The following is a 16312-nucleotide window of genomic DNA, read 5'->3' on the forward strand; positions in this document are numbered from 1 at the left end:
GCTCTGGAATCCTGAGGGCTCCACTATGACACGTGCAAAGTTCCGTCTGAACTTTATATAAGACGGTGAGGCTCAGTCAGTCACTCAGTGTTGCCTGAGAGGGCAACACTGCAACAGCCGGCCGCCAGGCTGTCTTTTTTTTTGCACAGCTAGTTGCCTCCAGGAGGCCACAAGAGGGAGACAAGGGACTGCAAAATGGAAAATAGGCATCCACCAACTTTACAGACAACTTCTCCTTGCTCCTACAACCTCCATCCTTGCACAGTTTGTTATTCTTCTAGGTAACATAGTAACAAATCCAAATTGCTGCTCTCTTTGTAGGCAAGCAAGGCTTTGTTGCAACTGCAATTCTTACTTCTTCTTGAAATGTAGGGACGACAGTACATTCCATCACATCCATCTAGTGTACACAGGTAGGTCCATTGTGGCGGGCAGGCGAGCGGGCGGGCTGCTTTATTGGCTGTTTGCTGTTCCCCTACTCCACTCCACTATTTGACTGTTGTGCTGCATCAATCAATCAATCAATCAATCAATCAATCAATCAGTGGCTGGCTCAGGTGCAGCTCTTTAACTTACCTAAAAGGGAGGGCGGAGAGAAGACAAGGAAGGTGAATGAGGTGTTCCAATGTGAAATGCCGGAAACACAGAAACACAGACGACACACAACAAGAGGTGGCAATCTATTCATTAATTGCATTTAATCAATGAGCTCATTATCACTCATGCATTGTCCAACAGGTGTTGAAATAATGGGATTAAAAGGGGAGATCCCTTCAGAAAGACAGAAACAATAGCAAAGACAAAAAACACTTTTGGAATCTGCTTTTAGTCAACACATAAGGAAAGGGTGCACCGGTCCTGGAAATACTGCAATACCAGGTCAATGCGTGGAGTGGACAGAGCAAGCTCTATTTCCATCTCCCTGTTCTAAAAATCCATTTAATATATGGTCCCCAGATAGGGGACGTATCAGATATTAAACTGATAAGAACAGATACTACACTTGATCTTAGCCAAAAGGCCGAGAAGCGATAACCCGAACGGGCCGCGCGTTGCCCGAGCCTGCCCGATACTGCTGTTCAGCCCTTGCAGCGATTCAGCCTACTTCTAGGCAATTCCATGGGGCCCTGCAGGCTCACACACTCACAGCTACACGGGAGGTGAATAAAGGCCGGAGAGGAAGCCAGACAGGATTTGCTTCTTTTGCTTGCACCACAATGCAGTGCTGAAAGAGGAGGAATCTACATAAAAACGCCTTCCTGGCAACGCCCAAATGCCCTGCTGCCATGCAGATAAACACTGGCAGCGGCAGCAAGTGCATGCCCACAGCCACCCCTTGTTCCTTCACACCTTGTATCAGCTGTAATCCAGTCCAGTCCAGTGCTGCCTGCTGAGCAGCACTGACCAACACTGCCTGGGCCCAGGCTTTTATCTCTGAGGCCCCATTATGATGTCAGAAAGCTGGCTCTGGAATCCTGAGGGCTCCACTATGACACGTGCAAAGTTCCGTCTGAACTTTATATAAGACGGTGAGGCTCAGTCAGTCACTCAGTGTTGCCTGAGAGGGCAACACTGCAACAGCCGGCCGCCAGGCTGTCTTTTTTTTGCACAGCTAGTTGCCTCCAGGAGGCCACAAGAGGGAGACAAGGGACTGCAAAATGGAAAATAGGCATCCACCAACTTTACAGACAACTTCTCCTTGCTCCTACAACCTCCATCCTTGCACAGTTTGTTATTCTTCTAGGTAACATAGTAACAAATCCAAATTGCTGCTCTCTTTGTAGGCAAGCAAGGCTTTGTTGCAACTGCAATTCTTACTTCTTCTTGAAATGTAGGGACGACAGTACATTCCATCACATCCATCTAGTGTACACAGGTAGGTCCATTGTGGCGGGCAGGCGAGCAGGCGGGCTGCTTTATTGGCTGTTTGCTGTTCCCCTACTCCACTCCACTATTTGACTGTTGTGCTGCATCAATCAATCAATCAATCAATCAATCAATCAGTGGCTGGCTCAGGTGCAGCTCTTTAACTTACCTAAAAGGGAGGGCGGAGAGAAGACAAGGAAGGTGAATGAGGTGTTCCAATGTGAAATGCCGGAAACACAGAAACACAGACGACACACAACAAGAGGTGGCAATCTATTCATTAATTGCATTTAATCAATGAGCTCATTATCACTCATGCATTGTCCAACAGGTGTTGAAATAATGGGATTAAAAGGGGAGATCCCTTCAGAAAGACAGAAACAATAGTAAAGACAAAAAACACTTTTGGAATCTGCTTTTAGTCAACACATAAGGAAAGGGTGCACCGGTCCTGGAAATACTGCAATACCAGGTCAATGCGTGGAGTGGACAGAGCAAGCTCTATTTCCATCTCCCTGTTCTAAAAATCCATTTAATATATGGTCCCCAGATAGGGGACGTATCAGATATTAAACTGATAAGAACAGATACTACACTTGATCTTAGCCAAAAGGCCGAGAAGCGATAACCCGAACGGGCCGCGCGTTGCCCGAGCCTGCCCGATACTGCTGTTCAGCCCTTGCAGCGATTCAGCCTACTTCTAGGCAATTCCATGGGGCCCTGCAGGCTCACACACTCACAGCTACACGGGAGGTGAATAAAGGCCGGAGAGGAAGCCAGACAGGATTTGCTTCTTTTGCTTGCACCACAATGCAGTGCTGAAAGAGGAGGAATCTACATAAAAACGCCTTCCTGGCAACGCCCAAATGCCCTGCTGCCATGCAGATAAACACTGGCAGCGGCAGCAAGTGCATGCCCACAGCCACCCCTTGTTCCTTCACACCTTGTATCAGCTGTAATCCAGTCCAGTCCAGTGCTGCCTGCTGAGCAGCACTGACCAACACTGCCTGGGCCCAGGCTTTTATCTCTGAGGCCCCATTATGATGTCAGAAAGCTGGCTCTGGAATCCTGAGGGCTCCACTATGACACGTGCAAAGTTCCGTCTGAACTTTATATAAGACGGTGAGGCTCAGTCAGTCACTCAGTGTTGCCTGAGAGGGCAACACTGCAACAGCCGGCCGCCAGGCTGTCTTTTTTTTGCACAGCTAGTTGCCTCCAGGAGGCCACAAGAGGGAGACAAGGGACTGCAAAATGGAAAATAGGCATCCACCAACTTTACAGACAACTTCTCCTTGCTCCTACAACCTCTATCCTTGCACAGTTTGTTATTCTTCTAGGTAACATAGTAACAAATCCAAATTGCTGCTCTCTTTGTAGGCAAGCAAGGCTTTGTTGCAACTGCAATTCTTACTTCTTCTTGAAATGTAGGGACGACAGTACATTCCATCACATCCATCTAGTGTACACAGGTAGGTCCATTGTGGCGGGCAGGCGAGCGGGCGGGCTGCTTTATTGGCTGTTTGCTGTTCCCCTACTCCACTCCACTATTTGACTGTTGTGCTGCATCAATCAATCAATCAATCAATCAATCAATCAATCAATCAATCAGTGGCTGGCTCAGGTGCAGCTCTTTAACTTACCTAAAAGGGAGGGCGGAGAGAAGACAAGGAAGGTGAATGAGGTGTTCCAATGTGAAATGCCGGAAACACAGAAACACAGACGACACACAACAAGAGGTGGCAATCTATTCATTAATTGCATTTAATCAATGAGCTCATTATCACTCATGCATTGTCCAACAGGTGTTGAAATAATGGGATTAAAAGGGGAGATCCCTTCAGAAAGACAGAAACAATAGCAAAGACAAAAAACACTTTTGGAATCTGCTTTTAGTCAACACATAAGGAAAGGGTGCACCGGTCCTGGAAATACTGCAATACCAGGTCAATGCGTGGAGTGGACAGAGCAAGCTCTACTTCCATCTCCCTGTTCTAAAAATCCATTTAATATATGGTCCCCAGATAGGGGACGTATCAGATATTAAACTGATAAGAACAGATACTACACTTGATCTTAGCCAAAAGGCCGAGAAGCGATAACCCGAACGGGCCGCGCGTTGCCCGAGCCTGCCCGATACTGCTGTTCAGCCCTTGCAGCGATTCAGCCTACTTCTAGGCAATTCCATGGGGCCCTGCAGGCTCACACACTCACAGCTACACGGGAGGTGAATAAAGGCCGGAGAGGAAGCCAGACAGGATTTGCTTCTTTTGCTTGCACCACAATGCAGTGCTGAAAGAGGAGGAATCTACATAAAAACGCCTTCCTGGCAACGCCCAAATGCCCTGCTGCCATGCAGATAAACACTGGCAGCGGCAGCAAGTGCATGCCCACAGCCACCCCTTGTTCCTTCTCACCTTGTATCAGCTGTAATCCAGTCCAGTCCAGTGCTGCCTGCTGAGCAGCACTGACCAACACTGCCTGGGCCCAGGCTTTTATCTCTGAGGCCCCATTATGATGTCAGAAAGCTGGCTCTGGAATCCTGAGGGCTCCACTATGACACGTGCAAAGTTCCGTCTGAACTTTATATAAGACGGTGAGGCTCAGTCAGTCACTCAGTGTTGCCTGAGAGGGCAACACTGCAACAGCCGGCCGCCAGGCTGTCTTTTTTTTGCACAGCTAGTTGCCTCCAGGAGGCCACAAGAGGGAGACAAGGGACTGCAAAATGGAAAATAGGCATCCACCAACTTTACAGACAACTTCTCCTTGCTCCTACAACCTCCATCCTTGCACAGTTTGTTATTCTTCTAGGTAACATAGTAACAAATCCAAATTGCTGCTCTCTTTGTAGGCAAGCAAGGCTTTGTTGCAACTGCAATTCTTACTTCTTCTTGAAATGTAGGGACGACAGTACATTCCATCACATCCATCTAGTGTACACAGGTAGGTCCATTGTGGCGGGCAGGCGAGCGGGCGGGCTGCTTTATTGGCTGTTTGCTGTTCCCCTACTCCACTCCACTATTTGACTGTTGTGCTGCATCAATCAATCAATCAATCAATCAATCAATCAATCAATCAATCAATCAATCAATCAATCAATCAGTGGCTGGCTCAGGTGCAGCTCTTTAACTTACCTAAAAGGGAGGGCGGAGAGAAGACAAGGAAGGTGAATGAGGTGTTCCAATGTGAAATGCCGGAAACACAGAAACACAGACGACACACAACAAGAGGTGGCAATCTATTCATTAATTGCATTTAATCAATGAGCTCATTATCACTCATGCATTGTCCAACAGGTGTTGAAATAATGGGATTAAAAGGGGAGATCCCTTCAGAAAGACAGAAACAATAGTAAAGACAAAAAACACTTTTGGAATCTGCTTTTAGTCAACACATAAGGAAAGGGTGCACCGGTCCTGGAAATACTGCAATACCAGGTCAATGCGTGGAGTGGACAGAGCAAGCTCTATTTCCATCTCCCTGTTCTAAAAATCCATTTAATATATGGTCCCCAGATAGGGGACGTATCAGATATTAAACTGATAAGAACAGATACTACACTTGATCTTAGCCAAAAGGCCGAGAAGCGATAACCCGAACGGGCCGCGCGTTGCCCGAGCCTGCCCGATACTGCTGTTCAGCCCTTGCAGCGATTCAGCCTACTTCTAGGCAATTCCATGGGGCCCTGCAGGCTCACACACTCACAGCTACACGGGAGGTGAATAAAGGCCGGAGAGGAAGCCAGACAGGATTTGCTTCTTTTGCTTGCACCACAATGCAGTGCTGAAAGAGGAGGAATCTACATAAAAACGCCTTCCTGGCAACGCCCAAATGCCCTGCTGCCATGCAGATAAACACTGGCAGCGGCAGCAAGTGCATGCCCACAGCCACCCCTTGTTCCTTCACACCTTGTATCAGCTGTAATCCAGTCCAGTCCAGTGCTGCCTGCTGAGCAGCACTGACCAACACTGCCTGGGCCCAGGCTTTTATCTCTGAGGCCCCATTATGATGTCAGAAAGCTGGCTCTGGAATCCTGAGGGCTCCACTATGACACGTGCAAAGTTCCGTCTGAACTTTATATAAGACGGTGAGGCTCAGTCAGTCACTCAGTGTTGCCTGAGAGGGCAACACTGCAACAGCCGGCCGCCAGGCTGTCTTTTTTTTTGCACAGCTAGTTGCCTCCAGGAGGCCACAAGAGGGAGACAAGGGACTGCAAAATGGAAAATAGGCATCCACCAACTTTACAGACAACTTCTCCTTGCTCCTACAACCTCCATCCTTGCACAGTTTGTTATTCTTCTAGGTAACATAGTAACAAATCCAAATTGCTGCTCTCTTTGTAGGCAAGCAAGGCTTTGTTGCAACTGCAATTCTTACTTCTTCTTGAAATGTAGGGACGACAGTACATTCCATCACATCCATCTAGTGTACACAGGTAGGTCCATTGTGGCGGGCAGGCGAGCGGGCGGGCTGCTTTATTGGCTGTTTGCTGTTCCCCTACTCCACTCCACTATTTGACTGTTGTGCTGCATCAATCAATCAATCAATCAATCAATCAATCAATCAGTGGCTGGCTCAGGTGCAGCTCTTTAACTTACCTAAAAGGGAGGGCGGAGAGAAGACAAGGAAGGTGAATGAGGTGTTCCAATGTGAAATGCCGGAAACACAGAAACACAGACGACACACAACAAGAGGTGGCAATCTATTCATTAATTGCATTTAATCAATGAGCTCATTATCACTCATGCATTGTCCAACAGGTGTTGAAATAATGGGATTAAAAGGGGAGATCCCTTCAGAAAGACAGAAACAATAGCAAAGACAAAAAACACTTTTGGAATCTGCTTTTAGTCAACACATAAGGAAAGGGTGCACCGGTCCTGGAAATACTGCAATACCAGGTCAATGCGTGGAGTGGACAGAGCAAGCTCTATTTCCATCTCCCTGTTCTAAAAATCCATTTAATATATGGTCCCCAGATAGGGGACGTATCAGATATTAAACTGATAAGAACAGATACTACACTTGATCTTAGCCAAAAGGCCGAGAAGCGATAACCCGAACGGGCCGCGCGTTGCCCGAGCCTGCCCGATACTGCTGTTCAGCCCTTGCAGCGATTCAGCCTACTTCTAGGCAATTCCATGGGGCCCTGCAGGCTCACACACTCACAGCTACACGGGAGGTGAATAAAGGCCGGAGAGGAAGCCAGACAGGATTTGCTTCTTTTGCTTGCACCACAATGCAGTGCTGAAAGAGGAGGAATCTACATAAAAACGCCTTCCTGGCAACGCCCAAATGCCCTGCTGCCATGCAGATAAACACTGGCAGCGGCAGCAAGTGCATGCCCACAGCCACCCCTTGTTCCTTCACACCTTGTATCAGCTGTAATCCAGTCCAGTCCAGTGCTGCCTGCTGAGCAGCACTGACCAACACTGCCTGGGCCCAGGCTTTTATCTCTGAGGCCCCATTATGATGTCAGAAAGCTGGCTCTGGAATCCTGAGGGCTCCACTATGACACGTGCAAAGTTCCGTCTGAACTTTATATAAGACGGTGAGGCTCAGTCAGTCACTCAGTGTTGCCTGAGAGGGCAACACTGCAACAGCCGGCCGCCAGGCTGTCTTTTTTTTGCACAGCTAGTTGCCTCCAGGAGGCCACAAGAGGGAGACAAGGGACTGCAAAATGGAAAATAGGCATCCACCAACTTTACAGACAACTTCTCCTTGCTCCTACAACCTCCATCCTTGCACAGTTTGTTATTCTTCTAGGTAACATAGTAACAAATCCAAATTGCTGCTCTCTTTGTAGGCAAGCAAGGCTTTGTTGCAACTGCAATTCTTACTTCTTCTTGAAATGTAGGGACGACAGTACATTCCATCACATCCATCTAGTGTACACAGGTAGGTCCATTGTGGCGGGCAGGCGAGCGGGCGGGCTGCTTTATTGGCTGTTTGCTGTTCCCCTACTCCACTCCACTATTTGACTGTTGTGCTGCATCAATCAATCAATCAATCAATCAATCAATCAATCAATCAATCAATCAGTGGCTGGCTCAGGTGCAGCTCTTTAACTTACCTAAAAGGGAGGGCGGAGAGAAGACAAGGAAGGTGAATGAGGTGTTCCAATGTGAAATGCCGGAAACACAGAAACACAGACGACACACAACAAGAGGTGGCAATCTATTCATTAATTGCATTTAATCAATGAGCTCATTATCACTCATGCATTGTCCAACAGGTGTTGAAATAATGGGATTAAAAGGGGAGATCCCTTCAGAAAGACAGAAACAATAGTAAAGACAAAAAACACTTTTGGAATCTGCTTTTAGTCAACACATAAGGAAAGGGTGCACCGGTCCTGGAAATACTGCAATACCAGGTCAATGCGTGGAGTGGACAGAGCAAGCTCTATTTCCATCTCCCTGTTCTAAAAATCCATTTAATATATGGTCCCCAGATAGGGGACGTATCAGATATTAAACTGATAAGAACAGATACTACACTTGATCTTAGCCAAAAGGCCGAGAAGCGATAACCCGAACGGGCCGCGCGTTGCCCGAGCCTGCCCGATACTGCTGTTCAGCCCTTGCAGCGATTCAGCCTACTTCTAGGCAATTCCATGGGGCCCTGCAGGCTCACACACTCACAGCTACACGGGAGGTGAATAAAGGCCGGAGAGGAAGCCAGACAGGATTTGCTTCTTTTGCTTGCACCACAATGCAGTGCTGAAAGAGGAGGAATCTACATAAAAACGCCTTCCTGGCAACGCCCAAATGCCCTGCTGCCATGCAGATAAACACTGGCAGCGGCAGCAAGTGCATGCCCACAGCCACCCCTTGTTCCTTCACACCTTGTATCAGCTGTAATCCAGTCCAGTCCAGTGCTGCCTGCTGAGCAGCACTGACCAACACTGCCTGGGCCCAGGCTTTTATCTCTGAGGCCCCATTATGATGTCAGAAAGCTGGCTCTGGAATCCTGAGGGCTCCACTATGACACGTGCAAAGTTCCGTCTGAACTTTATATAAGACGGTGAGGCTCAGTCAGTCACTCAGTGTTGCCTGAGAGGGCAACACTGCAACAGCCGGCCGCCAGGCTGTCTTTTTTTTGCACAGCTAGTTGCCTCCAGGAGGCCACAAGAGGGAGACAAGGGACTGCAAAATGGAAAATAGGCATCCACCAACTTTACAGACAACTTCTCCTTGCTCCTACAACCTCCATCCTTGCACAGTTTGTTATTCTTCTAGGTAACATAGTAACAAATCCAAATTGCTGCTCTCTTTGTAGGCAAGCAAGGCTTTGTTGCAACTGCAATTCTTACTTCTTCTTGAAATGTAGGGACGACAGTACATTCCATCACATCCATCTAGTGTACACAGGTAGGTCCATTGTGGCGGGCAGGCGAGCGGGCGGTCTGCTTTATTGGCTGTTTGCTGTTCCCCTACTCCACTCCACTATTTGACTGTTGTGCTGCATCAATCAATCAATCAATCAATCAATCAATCAATCAATCAATCAGTGGCTGGCTCAGGTGCAGCTCTTTAACTTACCTAAAAGGGAGGGCGGAGAGAAGACAAGGAAGGTGAATGAGGTGTTCCAATGTGAAATGCCGGAAACACAGAAACACAGACGACACACAACAAGAGGTGGCAATCTATTCATTAATTGCATTTAATCAATGAGCTCATTATCACTCATGCATTGTCCAACAGGTGTTGAAATAATGGGATTAAAAGGGGAGATCCCTTCAGAAAGACAGAAACAATAGTAAAGACAAAAAACACTTTTGGAATCTGCTTTTAGTCAACACATAAGGAAAGGGTGCACCGGTCCTGGAAATACTGCAATACCAGGTCAATGCGTGGAGTGGACAGAGCAAGCTCTATTTCCATCTCCCTGTTCTAAAAATCCATTTAATATATGGTCCCCAGATAGGGGACGTATCAGATATTAAACTGATAAGAACAGATACTACACTTGATCTTAGCCAAAAGGCCGAGAAGCGATAACCCGAACGGGCCGCGCGTTGCCCGAGCCTGCCCGATACTGCTGTTCAGCCCTTGCAGCGATTCAGCCTACTTCTAGGCAATTCCATGGGGCCCTGCAGGCTCACACACTCACAGCTACACGGGAGGTGAATAAAGGCCGGAGAGGAAGCCAGACAGGATTTGCTTCTTTTGCTTGCACCACAATGCAGTGCTGAAAGAGGAGGAATCTACATAAAAACGCCTTCCTGGCAACGCCCAAATGCCCTGCTGCCATGCAGATAAACACTGGCAGCGGCAGCAAGTGCATGCCCACAGCCACCCCTTGTTCCTTCACACCTTGTATCAGCTGTAATCCAGTCCAGTCCAGTGCTGCCTGCTGAGCAGCACTGACCAACACTGCCTGGGCCCAGGCTTTTATCTCTGAGGCCCCATTATGATGTCAGAAAGCTGGCTCTGGAATCCTGAGGGCTCCACTATGACACGTGCAAAGTTCCGTCTGAACTTTATATAAGACGGTGAGGCTCAGTCAGTCACTCAGTGTTGCCTGAGAGGGCAACACTGCAACAGCCGGCCGCCAGGCTGTCTTTTTTTTGCACAGCTAGTTGCCTCCAGGAGGCCACAAGAGGGAGACAAGGGACTGCAAAATGGAAAATAGGCATCCACCAACTTTACAGACAACTTCTCCTTGCTCCTACAACCTCCATCCTTGCACAGTTTGTTATTCTTCTAGGTAACATAGTAACAAATCCAAATTGCTGCTCTCTTTGTAGGCAAGCAAGGCTTTGTTGCAACTGCAATTCTTACTTCTTCTTGAAATGTAGGGACGACAGTACATTCCATCACATCCATCTAGTGTACACAGGTAGGTCCATTGTGGCGGGCAGGCGAGCGGGCGGGCTGCTTTATTGGCTGTTTGCTGTTCCCCTACTCCACTCCACTATTTGACTGTTGTGCTGCATCAATCAATCAATCAATCAATCAATCAATCAATCAATCAATCAGTGGCTGGCTCAGGTGCAGCTCTTTAACTTACCTAAAAGGGAGGGCGGAGAGAAGACAAGGAAGGTGAATGAGGTGTTCCAATGTGAAATGCCGGAAACACAGAAACACAGACGACACACAACAAGAGGTGGCAATCTATTCATTAATTGCATTTAATCAATGAGCTCATTATCACTCATGCATTGTCCAACAGGTGTTGAAATAATGGGATTAAAAGGGGAGATCCCTTCAGAAAGACAGAAACAATAGCAAAGACAAAAAACACTTTTGGAATCTGCTTTTAGTCAACACATAAGGAAAGGGTGCACCGGTCCTGGAAATACTGCAATACCAGGTCAATGCGTGGAGTGGACAGAGCAAGCTCTATTTCCATCTCCCTGTTCTAAAAATCCATTTAATATATGGTCCCCAGATAGGGGACGTATCAGATATTAAACTGATAAGAACAGATACTACACTTGATCTTAGCCAAAAGGCCGAGAAGCGATAACCCGAACGGGCCGCGCGTTGCCCGAGCCTGCCCGATACTGCTGTTCAGCCCTTGCAGCGATTCAGCCTACTTCTAGGCAATTCCATGGGGCCCTGCAGGCTCACACACTCACAGCTACACGGGAGGTGAATAAAGGCCGGAGAGGAAGCCAGACAGGATTTGCTTCTTTTGCTTGCACCACAATGCAGTGCTGAAAGAGGAGGAATCTACATAAAAACGCCTTCCTGGCAACGCCCAAATGCCCTGCTGCCATGCAGATAAACACTGGCAGCGGCAGCAAGTGCATGCCCACAGCCACCCCTTGTTCCTTCACACCTTGTATCAGCTGTAATCCAGTCCAGTCCAGTGCTGCCTGCTGAGCAGCACTGACCAACACTGCCTGGGCCCAGGCTTTTATCTCTGAGGCCCCATTATGATGTCAGAAAGCTGGCTCTGGAATCCTGAGGGCTCCACTATGACACGTGCAAAGTTCCGTCTGAACTTTATATAAGACGGTGAGGCTCAGTCAGTCACTCAGTGTTGCCTGAGAGGGCAACACTGCAACAGCCGGCCGCCAGGCTGTCTTTTTTTTTGCACAGCTAGTTGCCTCCAGGAGGCCACAAGAGGGAGACAAGGGACTGCAAAATGGAAAATAGGCATCCACCAACTTTACAGACAACTTCTCCTTGCTCCTACAACCTCCATCCTTGCACAGTTTGTTATTCTTCTAGGTAACATAGTAACAAATCCAAATTGCTGCTCTCTTTGTAGGCAAGCAAGGCTTTGTTGCAACTGCAATTCTTACTTCTTCTTGAAATGTAGGGACGACAGTACATTCCATCACATCCATCTAGTGTACACAGGTAGGTCCATTGTGGCGGGCAGGCGAGCGGGCGGGCTGCTTTATTGGCTGTTTGCTGTTCCCCTACTCCACTCCACTATTTGACTGTTGTGCTGCATCAATCAATCAATCAATCAATCAATCAATCAATCAATCAATCAATCAATCAATCAATCAATCAGTGGCTGGCTCAGGTGCAGCTCTTTAACTTACCTAAAAGGGAGGGCGGAGAGAAGACAAGGAAGGTGAATGAGGTGTTCCAATGTGAAATGCCGGAAACACAGAAACACAGACGACACACAACAAGAGGTGGCAATCTATTCATTAATTGCATTTAATCAATGAGCTCATTATCACTCATGCATTGTCCAACAGGTGTTGAAATAATGGGATTAAAAGGGGAGATCCCTTCAGAAAGACAGAAACAATAGCAAAGACAAAAAACACTTTTGGAATCTGCTTTTAGTCAACACATAAGGAAAGGGTGCACCGGTCCTGGAAATACTGCAATACCAGGTCAATGCGTGGAGTGGACAGAGCAAGCTCTATTTCCATCTCCCTGTTCTAAAAATCCATTTAATATATGGTCCCCAGATAGGGGACGTATCAGATATTAAACTGATAAGAACAGATACTACACTTGATCTTAGCCAAAAGGCCGAGAAGCGATAACCCGAACGGGCCGCGCGTTGCCCGAGCCTGCCCGATACTGCTGTTCAGCCCTTGCAGCGATTCAGCCTACTTCTAGGCAATTCCATGGGGCCCTGCAGGCTCACACACTCACAGCTACACGGGAGGTGAATAAAGGCCGGAGAGGAAGCCAGACAGGATTTGCTTCTTTTGCTTGCACCACAATGCAGTGCTGAAAGAGGAGGAATCTACATAAAAACGCCTTCCTGGCAACGCCCAAATGCCCTGCTGCCATGCAGATAAACACTGGCAGCGGCAGCAAGTGCATGCCCACAGCCACCCCTTGTTCCTTCACACCTTGTATCAGCTGTAATCCAGTCCAGTCCAGTGCTGCCTGCTGAGCAGCACTGACCAACACTGCCTGGGCCCAGGCTTTTATCTCTGAGGCCCCATTATGATGTCAGAAAGCTGGCTCTGGAATCCTGAGGGCTCCACTATGACACGTGCAAAGTTCCGTCTGAACTTTATATAAGACGGTGAGGCTCAGTCAGTCACTCAGTGTTGCCTGAGAGGGCAACACTGCAACAGCCGGCCGCCAGGCTGTCTTTTTTTTGCACAGCTAGTTGCCTCCAGGAGGCCACAAGAGGGAGACAAGGGACTGCAAAATGGAAAATAGGCATCCACCAACTTTACAGACAACTTCTCCTTGCTCCTACAACCTCCATCCTTGCACAGTTTGTTATTCTTCTAGGTAACATAGTAACAAATCCAAATTGCTGCTCTCTTTGTAGGCAAGCAAGGCTTTGTTGCAACTGCAATTCTTACTTCTTCTTGAAATGTAGGGACGACAGTACATTCCATCACATCCATCTAGTGTACACAGGTAGGTCCATTGTGGCGGGCAGGCGAGCGGGCGGGCTGCTTTATTGGCTGTTTGCTGTTCCCCTACTCCACTCCACTATTTGACTGTTGTGCTGCATCAATCAATCAATCAATCAATCAATCAATCAATCAATCAGTGGCTGGCTCAGGTGCAGCTCTTTAACTTACCTAAAAGGGAGGGCGGAGAGAAGACAAGGAAGGTGAATGAGGTGTTCCAATGTGAAATGCCGGAAACACAGAAACACAGACGACACACAACAAGAGGTGGCAATCTATTCATTAATTGCATTTAATCAATTAGCTCATTATCACTCATGCATTGTCCAACAGGTGTTGAAATAATGGGATTAAAAGGGGAGATCCCTTCAGAAAGACAGAAACAATAGCAAAGACAAAAAACACTTTTGGAATCTGCTTTTAGTCAACACATAAGGAAAGGGTGCACCGGTCCTGGAAATACTGCAATACCAGGTCAATGCGTGGAGTGGACAGAGCAAGCTCTATTTCCATCTCCCTGTTCTAAAAATCCATTTAATATATGGTCCCCAGATAGGGGACGTATCAGATATTAAACTGATAAGAACAGATACTACACTTGATCTTAGCCAAAAGGCCGAGAAGCGATAACCCGAACGGGCCGCGCGTTGCCCGAGCCTGCCCGATACTGCTGTTCAGCCCTTGCAGCGATTCAGCCTACTTCTAGGCAATTCCATGGGGCCCTGCAGGCTCACACACTCACAGCTACACGGGAGGTGAATAAAGGCCGGAGAGGAAGCCAGACAGGATTTGCTTCTTTTGCTTGCACCACAATGCAGTGCTGAAAGAGGAGGAATCTACATAAAAACGCCTTCCTGGCAACGCCCAAATGCCCTGCTGCCATGCAGATAAACACTGGCAGCGGCAGCAAGTGCATGCCCACAGCCACCCCTTGTTCCTTCACACCTTGTATCAGCTGTAATCCAGTCCAGTCCAGTGCTGCCTGCTGAGCAGCACTGACCAACACTGCCTGGGCCCAGGCTTTTATCTCTGAGGCCCCATTATGATGTCAGAAAGCTGGCTCTGGAATCCTGAGGGCTCCACTATGACACGTGCAAAGTTCCGTCTGAACTTTATATAAGACGGTGAGGCTCAGTCAGTCACTCAGTGTTGCCTGAGAGGGCAACACTGCAACAGCCGGCCGCCAGGCTGTCTTTTTTTTGCACAGCTAGTTGCCTCCAGGAGGCCACAAGAGGGAGACAAGGGACTGCAAAATGGAAAATAGGCATCCACCAACTTTACAGACAACTTCTCCTTGCTCCTACAACCTCCATCCTTGCACAGTTTGTTATTCTTCTAGGTAACATAGTAACAAATCCAAATTGCTGCTCTCTTTGTAGGCAAGCAAGGCTTTGTTGCAACTGCAATTCTTACTTCTTCTTGAAATGTAGGGACGACAGTACATTCCATCACATCCATCTAGTGTACACAGGTAGGTCCATTGTGGCGGGCAGGCGAGCGGGCGGGCTGCTTTATTGGCTGTTTGCTGTTCCCCTACTCCACTCCACTATTTGACTGTTGTGCTGCATCAATCAATCAATCAATCAATCAATCAATCAATCAATCAATCAGTGGCTGGCTCAGGTGCAGCTCTTTAACTTACCTAAAAGGGAGGGCGGAGAGAAGACAAGGAAGGTGAATGAGGTGTTCCAATGTGAAATGCCGGAAACACAGAAACACAGACGACACACAACAAGAGGTGGCAATCTATTCATTAATTGCATTTAATCAATGAGCTCATTATCACTCATGCATTGTCCAACAGGTGTTGAAATAATGGGATTAAAAGGGGAGATCCCTTCAGAAAGACAGAAACAATAGCAAAGACAAAAAACACTTTTGGAATCTGCTTTTAGTCAACACATAAGGAAAGGGTGCACCGGTCCTGGAAATACTGCAATACCAGGTCAATGCGTGGAGTGGACAGAGCAAGCTCTATTTCCATCTCCCTGTTCTAAAAATCCATTTAATATATGGTCCCCAGATAGGGGACGTATCAGATATTAAACTGATAAGAACAGATACTACACTTGATCTTAGCCAAAAGGCCGAGAAGCGATAACCCGAACGGGCCGCGCGTTGCCCGAGCCTGCCCGATACTGCTGTTCAGCCCTTGCAGCGATTCAGCCTACTTCTAGGCAATTCCATGGGGCCCTGCAGGCTCACACACTCACAGCTACACGGGAGGTGAATAAAGGCCGGAGAGGAAGCCAGACAGGATTTGCTTCTTTTGCTTGCACCACAATGCAGTGCTGAAAGAGGAGGAATCTACATAAAAACGCCTTCCTGGCAACGCCCAAATGCCCTGCTGCCATGCAGATAAACACTGGCAGCGGCAGCAAGTGCATGCCCACAGCCACCCCTTGTTCCTTCACACCTTGTATCAGCTGTAATCCAGTCCAGTCCAGTGCTGCCTGCTGAGCAGCACTGACCAACACTGCCTGGGCCCAGGCTTTTATCTCTGAGGCCCCATTATGATGTCAGAAAGCTGGCTCTGGAATCCTGAGGGCTCCACTATGACACGTGCAAAGTTCCGTCTGAACTTTATATAAGACGGTGAGGCTCAGTCAGTCACTCAGTGTTGCCTGAGAGGGCAACACTGCAACA

General features: G+C 47.9%; 11 non-coding genes across 11 annotated transcripts; all 11 read right to left on the reverse strand.

The window, feature by feature from the left end:
• Positions 1-842: 842 nt before the first annotated feature.
• On the reverse strand, positions 843-1033 carry LOC142717676 (U2 spliceosomal RNA). The gene has a single exon (XR_012872043.1). It is a non-coding gene; the product is annotated as a U2 spliceosomal RNA (small nuclear RNA).
• A 1268-nt stretch (positions 1034-2301) lies between these two features.
• Positions 2302-2492, reverse strand: LOC142717677 (U2 spliceosomal RNA). The gene has a single exon (XR_012872045.1). It is a non-coding gene; the product is annotated as a U2 spliceosomal RNA (small nuclear RNA).
• Positions 2493-3772: 1280 nt separating this feature from the next.
• LOC142717716 (U2 spliceosomal RNA) lies at positions 3773-3963 on the reverse strand. The gene has a single exon (XR_012872082.1). It is a non-coding gene; the product is annotated as a U2 spliceosomal RNA (small nuclear RNA).
• Positions 3964-5263: 1300 nt separating this feature from the next.
• LOC142717678 (U2 spliceosomal RNA) lies at positions 5264-5454 on the reverse strand. The gene has a single exon (XR_012872046.1). It is a non-coding gene; the product is annotated as a U2 spliceosomal RNA (small nuclear RNA).
• Positions 5455-6727: 1273 nt separating this feature from the next.
• Positions 6728-6918, reverse strand: LOC142717679 (U2 spliceosomal RNA). The gene has a single exon (XR_012872047.1). It is a non-coding gene; the product is annotated as a U2 spliceosomal RNA (small nuclear RNA).
• A 1284-nt stretch (positions 6919-8202) lies between these two features.
• Positions 8203-8393, reverse strand: LOC142717680 (U2 spliceosomal RNA). The gene has a single exon (XR_012872048.1). It is a non-coding gene; the product is annotated as a U2 spliceosomal RNA (small nuclear RNA).
• A 1280-nt stretch (positions 8394-9673) lies between these two features.
• LOC142717681 (U2 spliceosomal RNA) lies at positions 9674-9864 on the reverse strand. The gene has a single exon (XR_012872049.1). It is a non-coding gene; the product is annotated as a U2 spliceosomal RNA (small nuclear RNA).
• A 1280-nt stretch (positions 9865-11144) lies between these two features.
• Positions 11145-11335, reverse strand: LOC142717684 (U2 spliceosomal RNA). The gene has a single exon (XR_012872051.1). It is a non-coding gene; the product is annotated as a U2 spliceosomal RNA (small nuclear RNA).
• A 1301-nt stretch (positions 11336-12636) lies between these two features.
• LOC142717685 (U2 spliceosomal RNA) lies at positions 12637-12827 on the reverse strand. The gene has a single exon (XR_012872052.1). It is a non-coding gene; the product is annotated as a U2 spliceosomal RNA (small nuclear RNA).
• Positions 12828-14103: 1276 nt separating this feature from the next.
• Positions 14104-14294, reverse strand: LOC142717686 (U2 spliceosomal RNA). The gene has a single exon (XR_012872053.1). It is a non-coding gene; the product is annotated as a U2 spliceosomal RNA (small nuclear RNA).
• Positions 14295-15574: 1280 nt separating this feature from the next.
• On the reverse strand, positions 15575-15765 carry LOC142717687 (U2 spliceosomal RNA). The gene has a single exon (XR_012872054.1). It is a non-coding gene; the product is annotated as a U2 spliceosomal RNA (small nuclear RNA).
• Positions 15766-16312: the final 547 nt, after the last annotated feature.

Source organism: Rhinoderma darwinii, unplaced genomic scaffold (genome assembly GCF_050947455.1).
Source record: "Rhinoderma darwinii isolate aRhiDar2 unplaced genomic scaffold, aRhiDar2.hap1 Scaffold_457, whole genome shotgun sequence".
In the NCBI taxonomy this organism is placed as follows: Eukaryota; Metazoa; Chordata; class Amphibia; order Anura; family Rhinodermatidae; genus Rhinoderma; species Rhinoderma darwinii.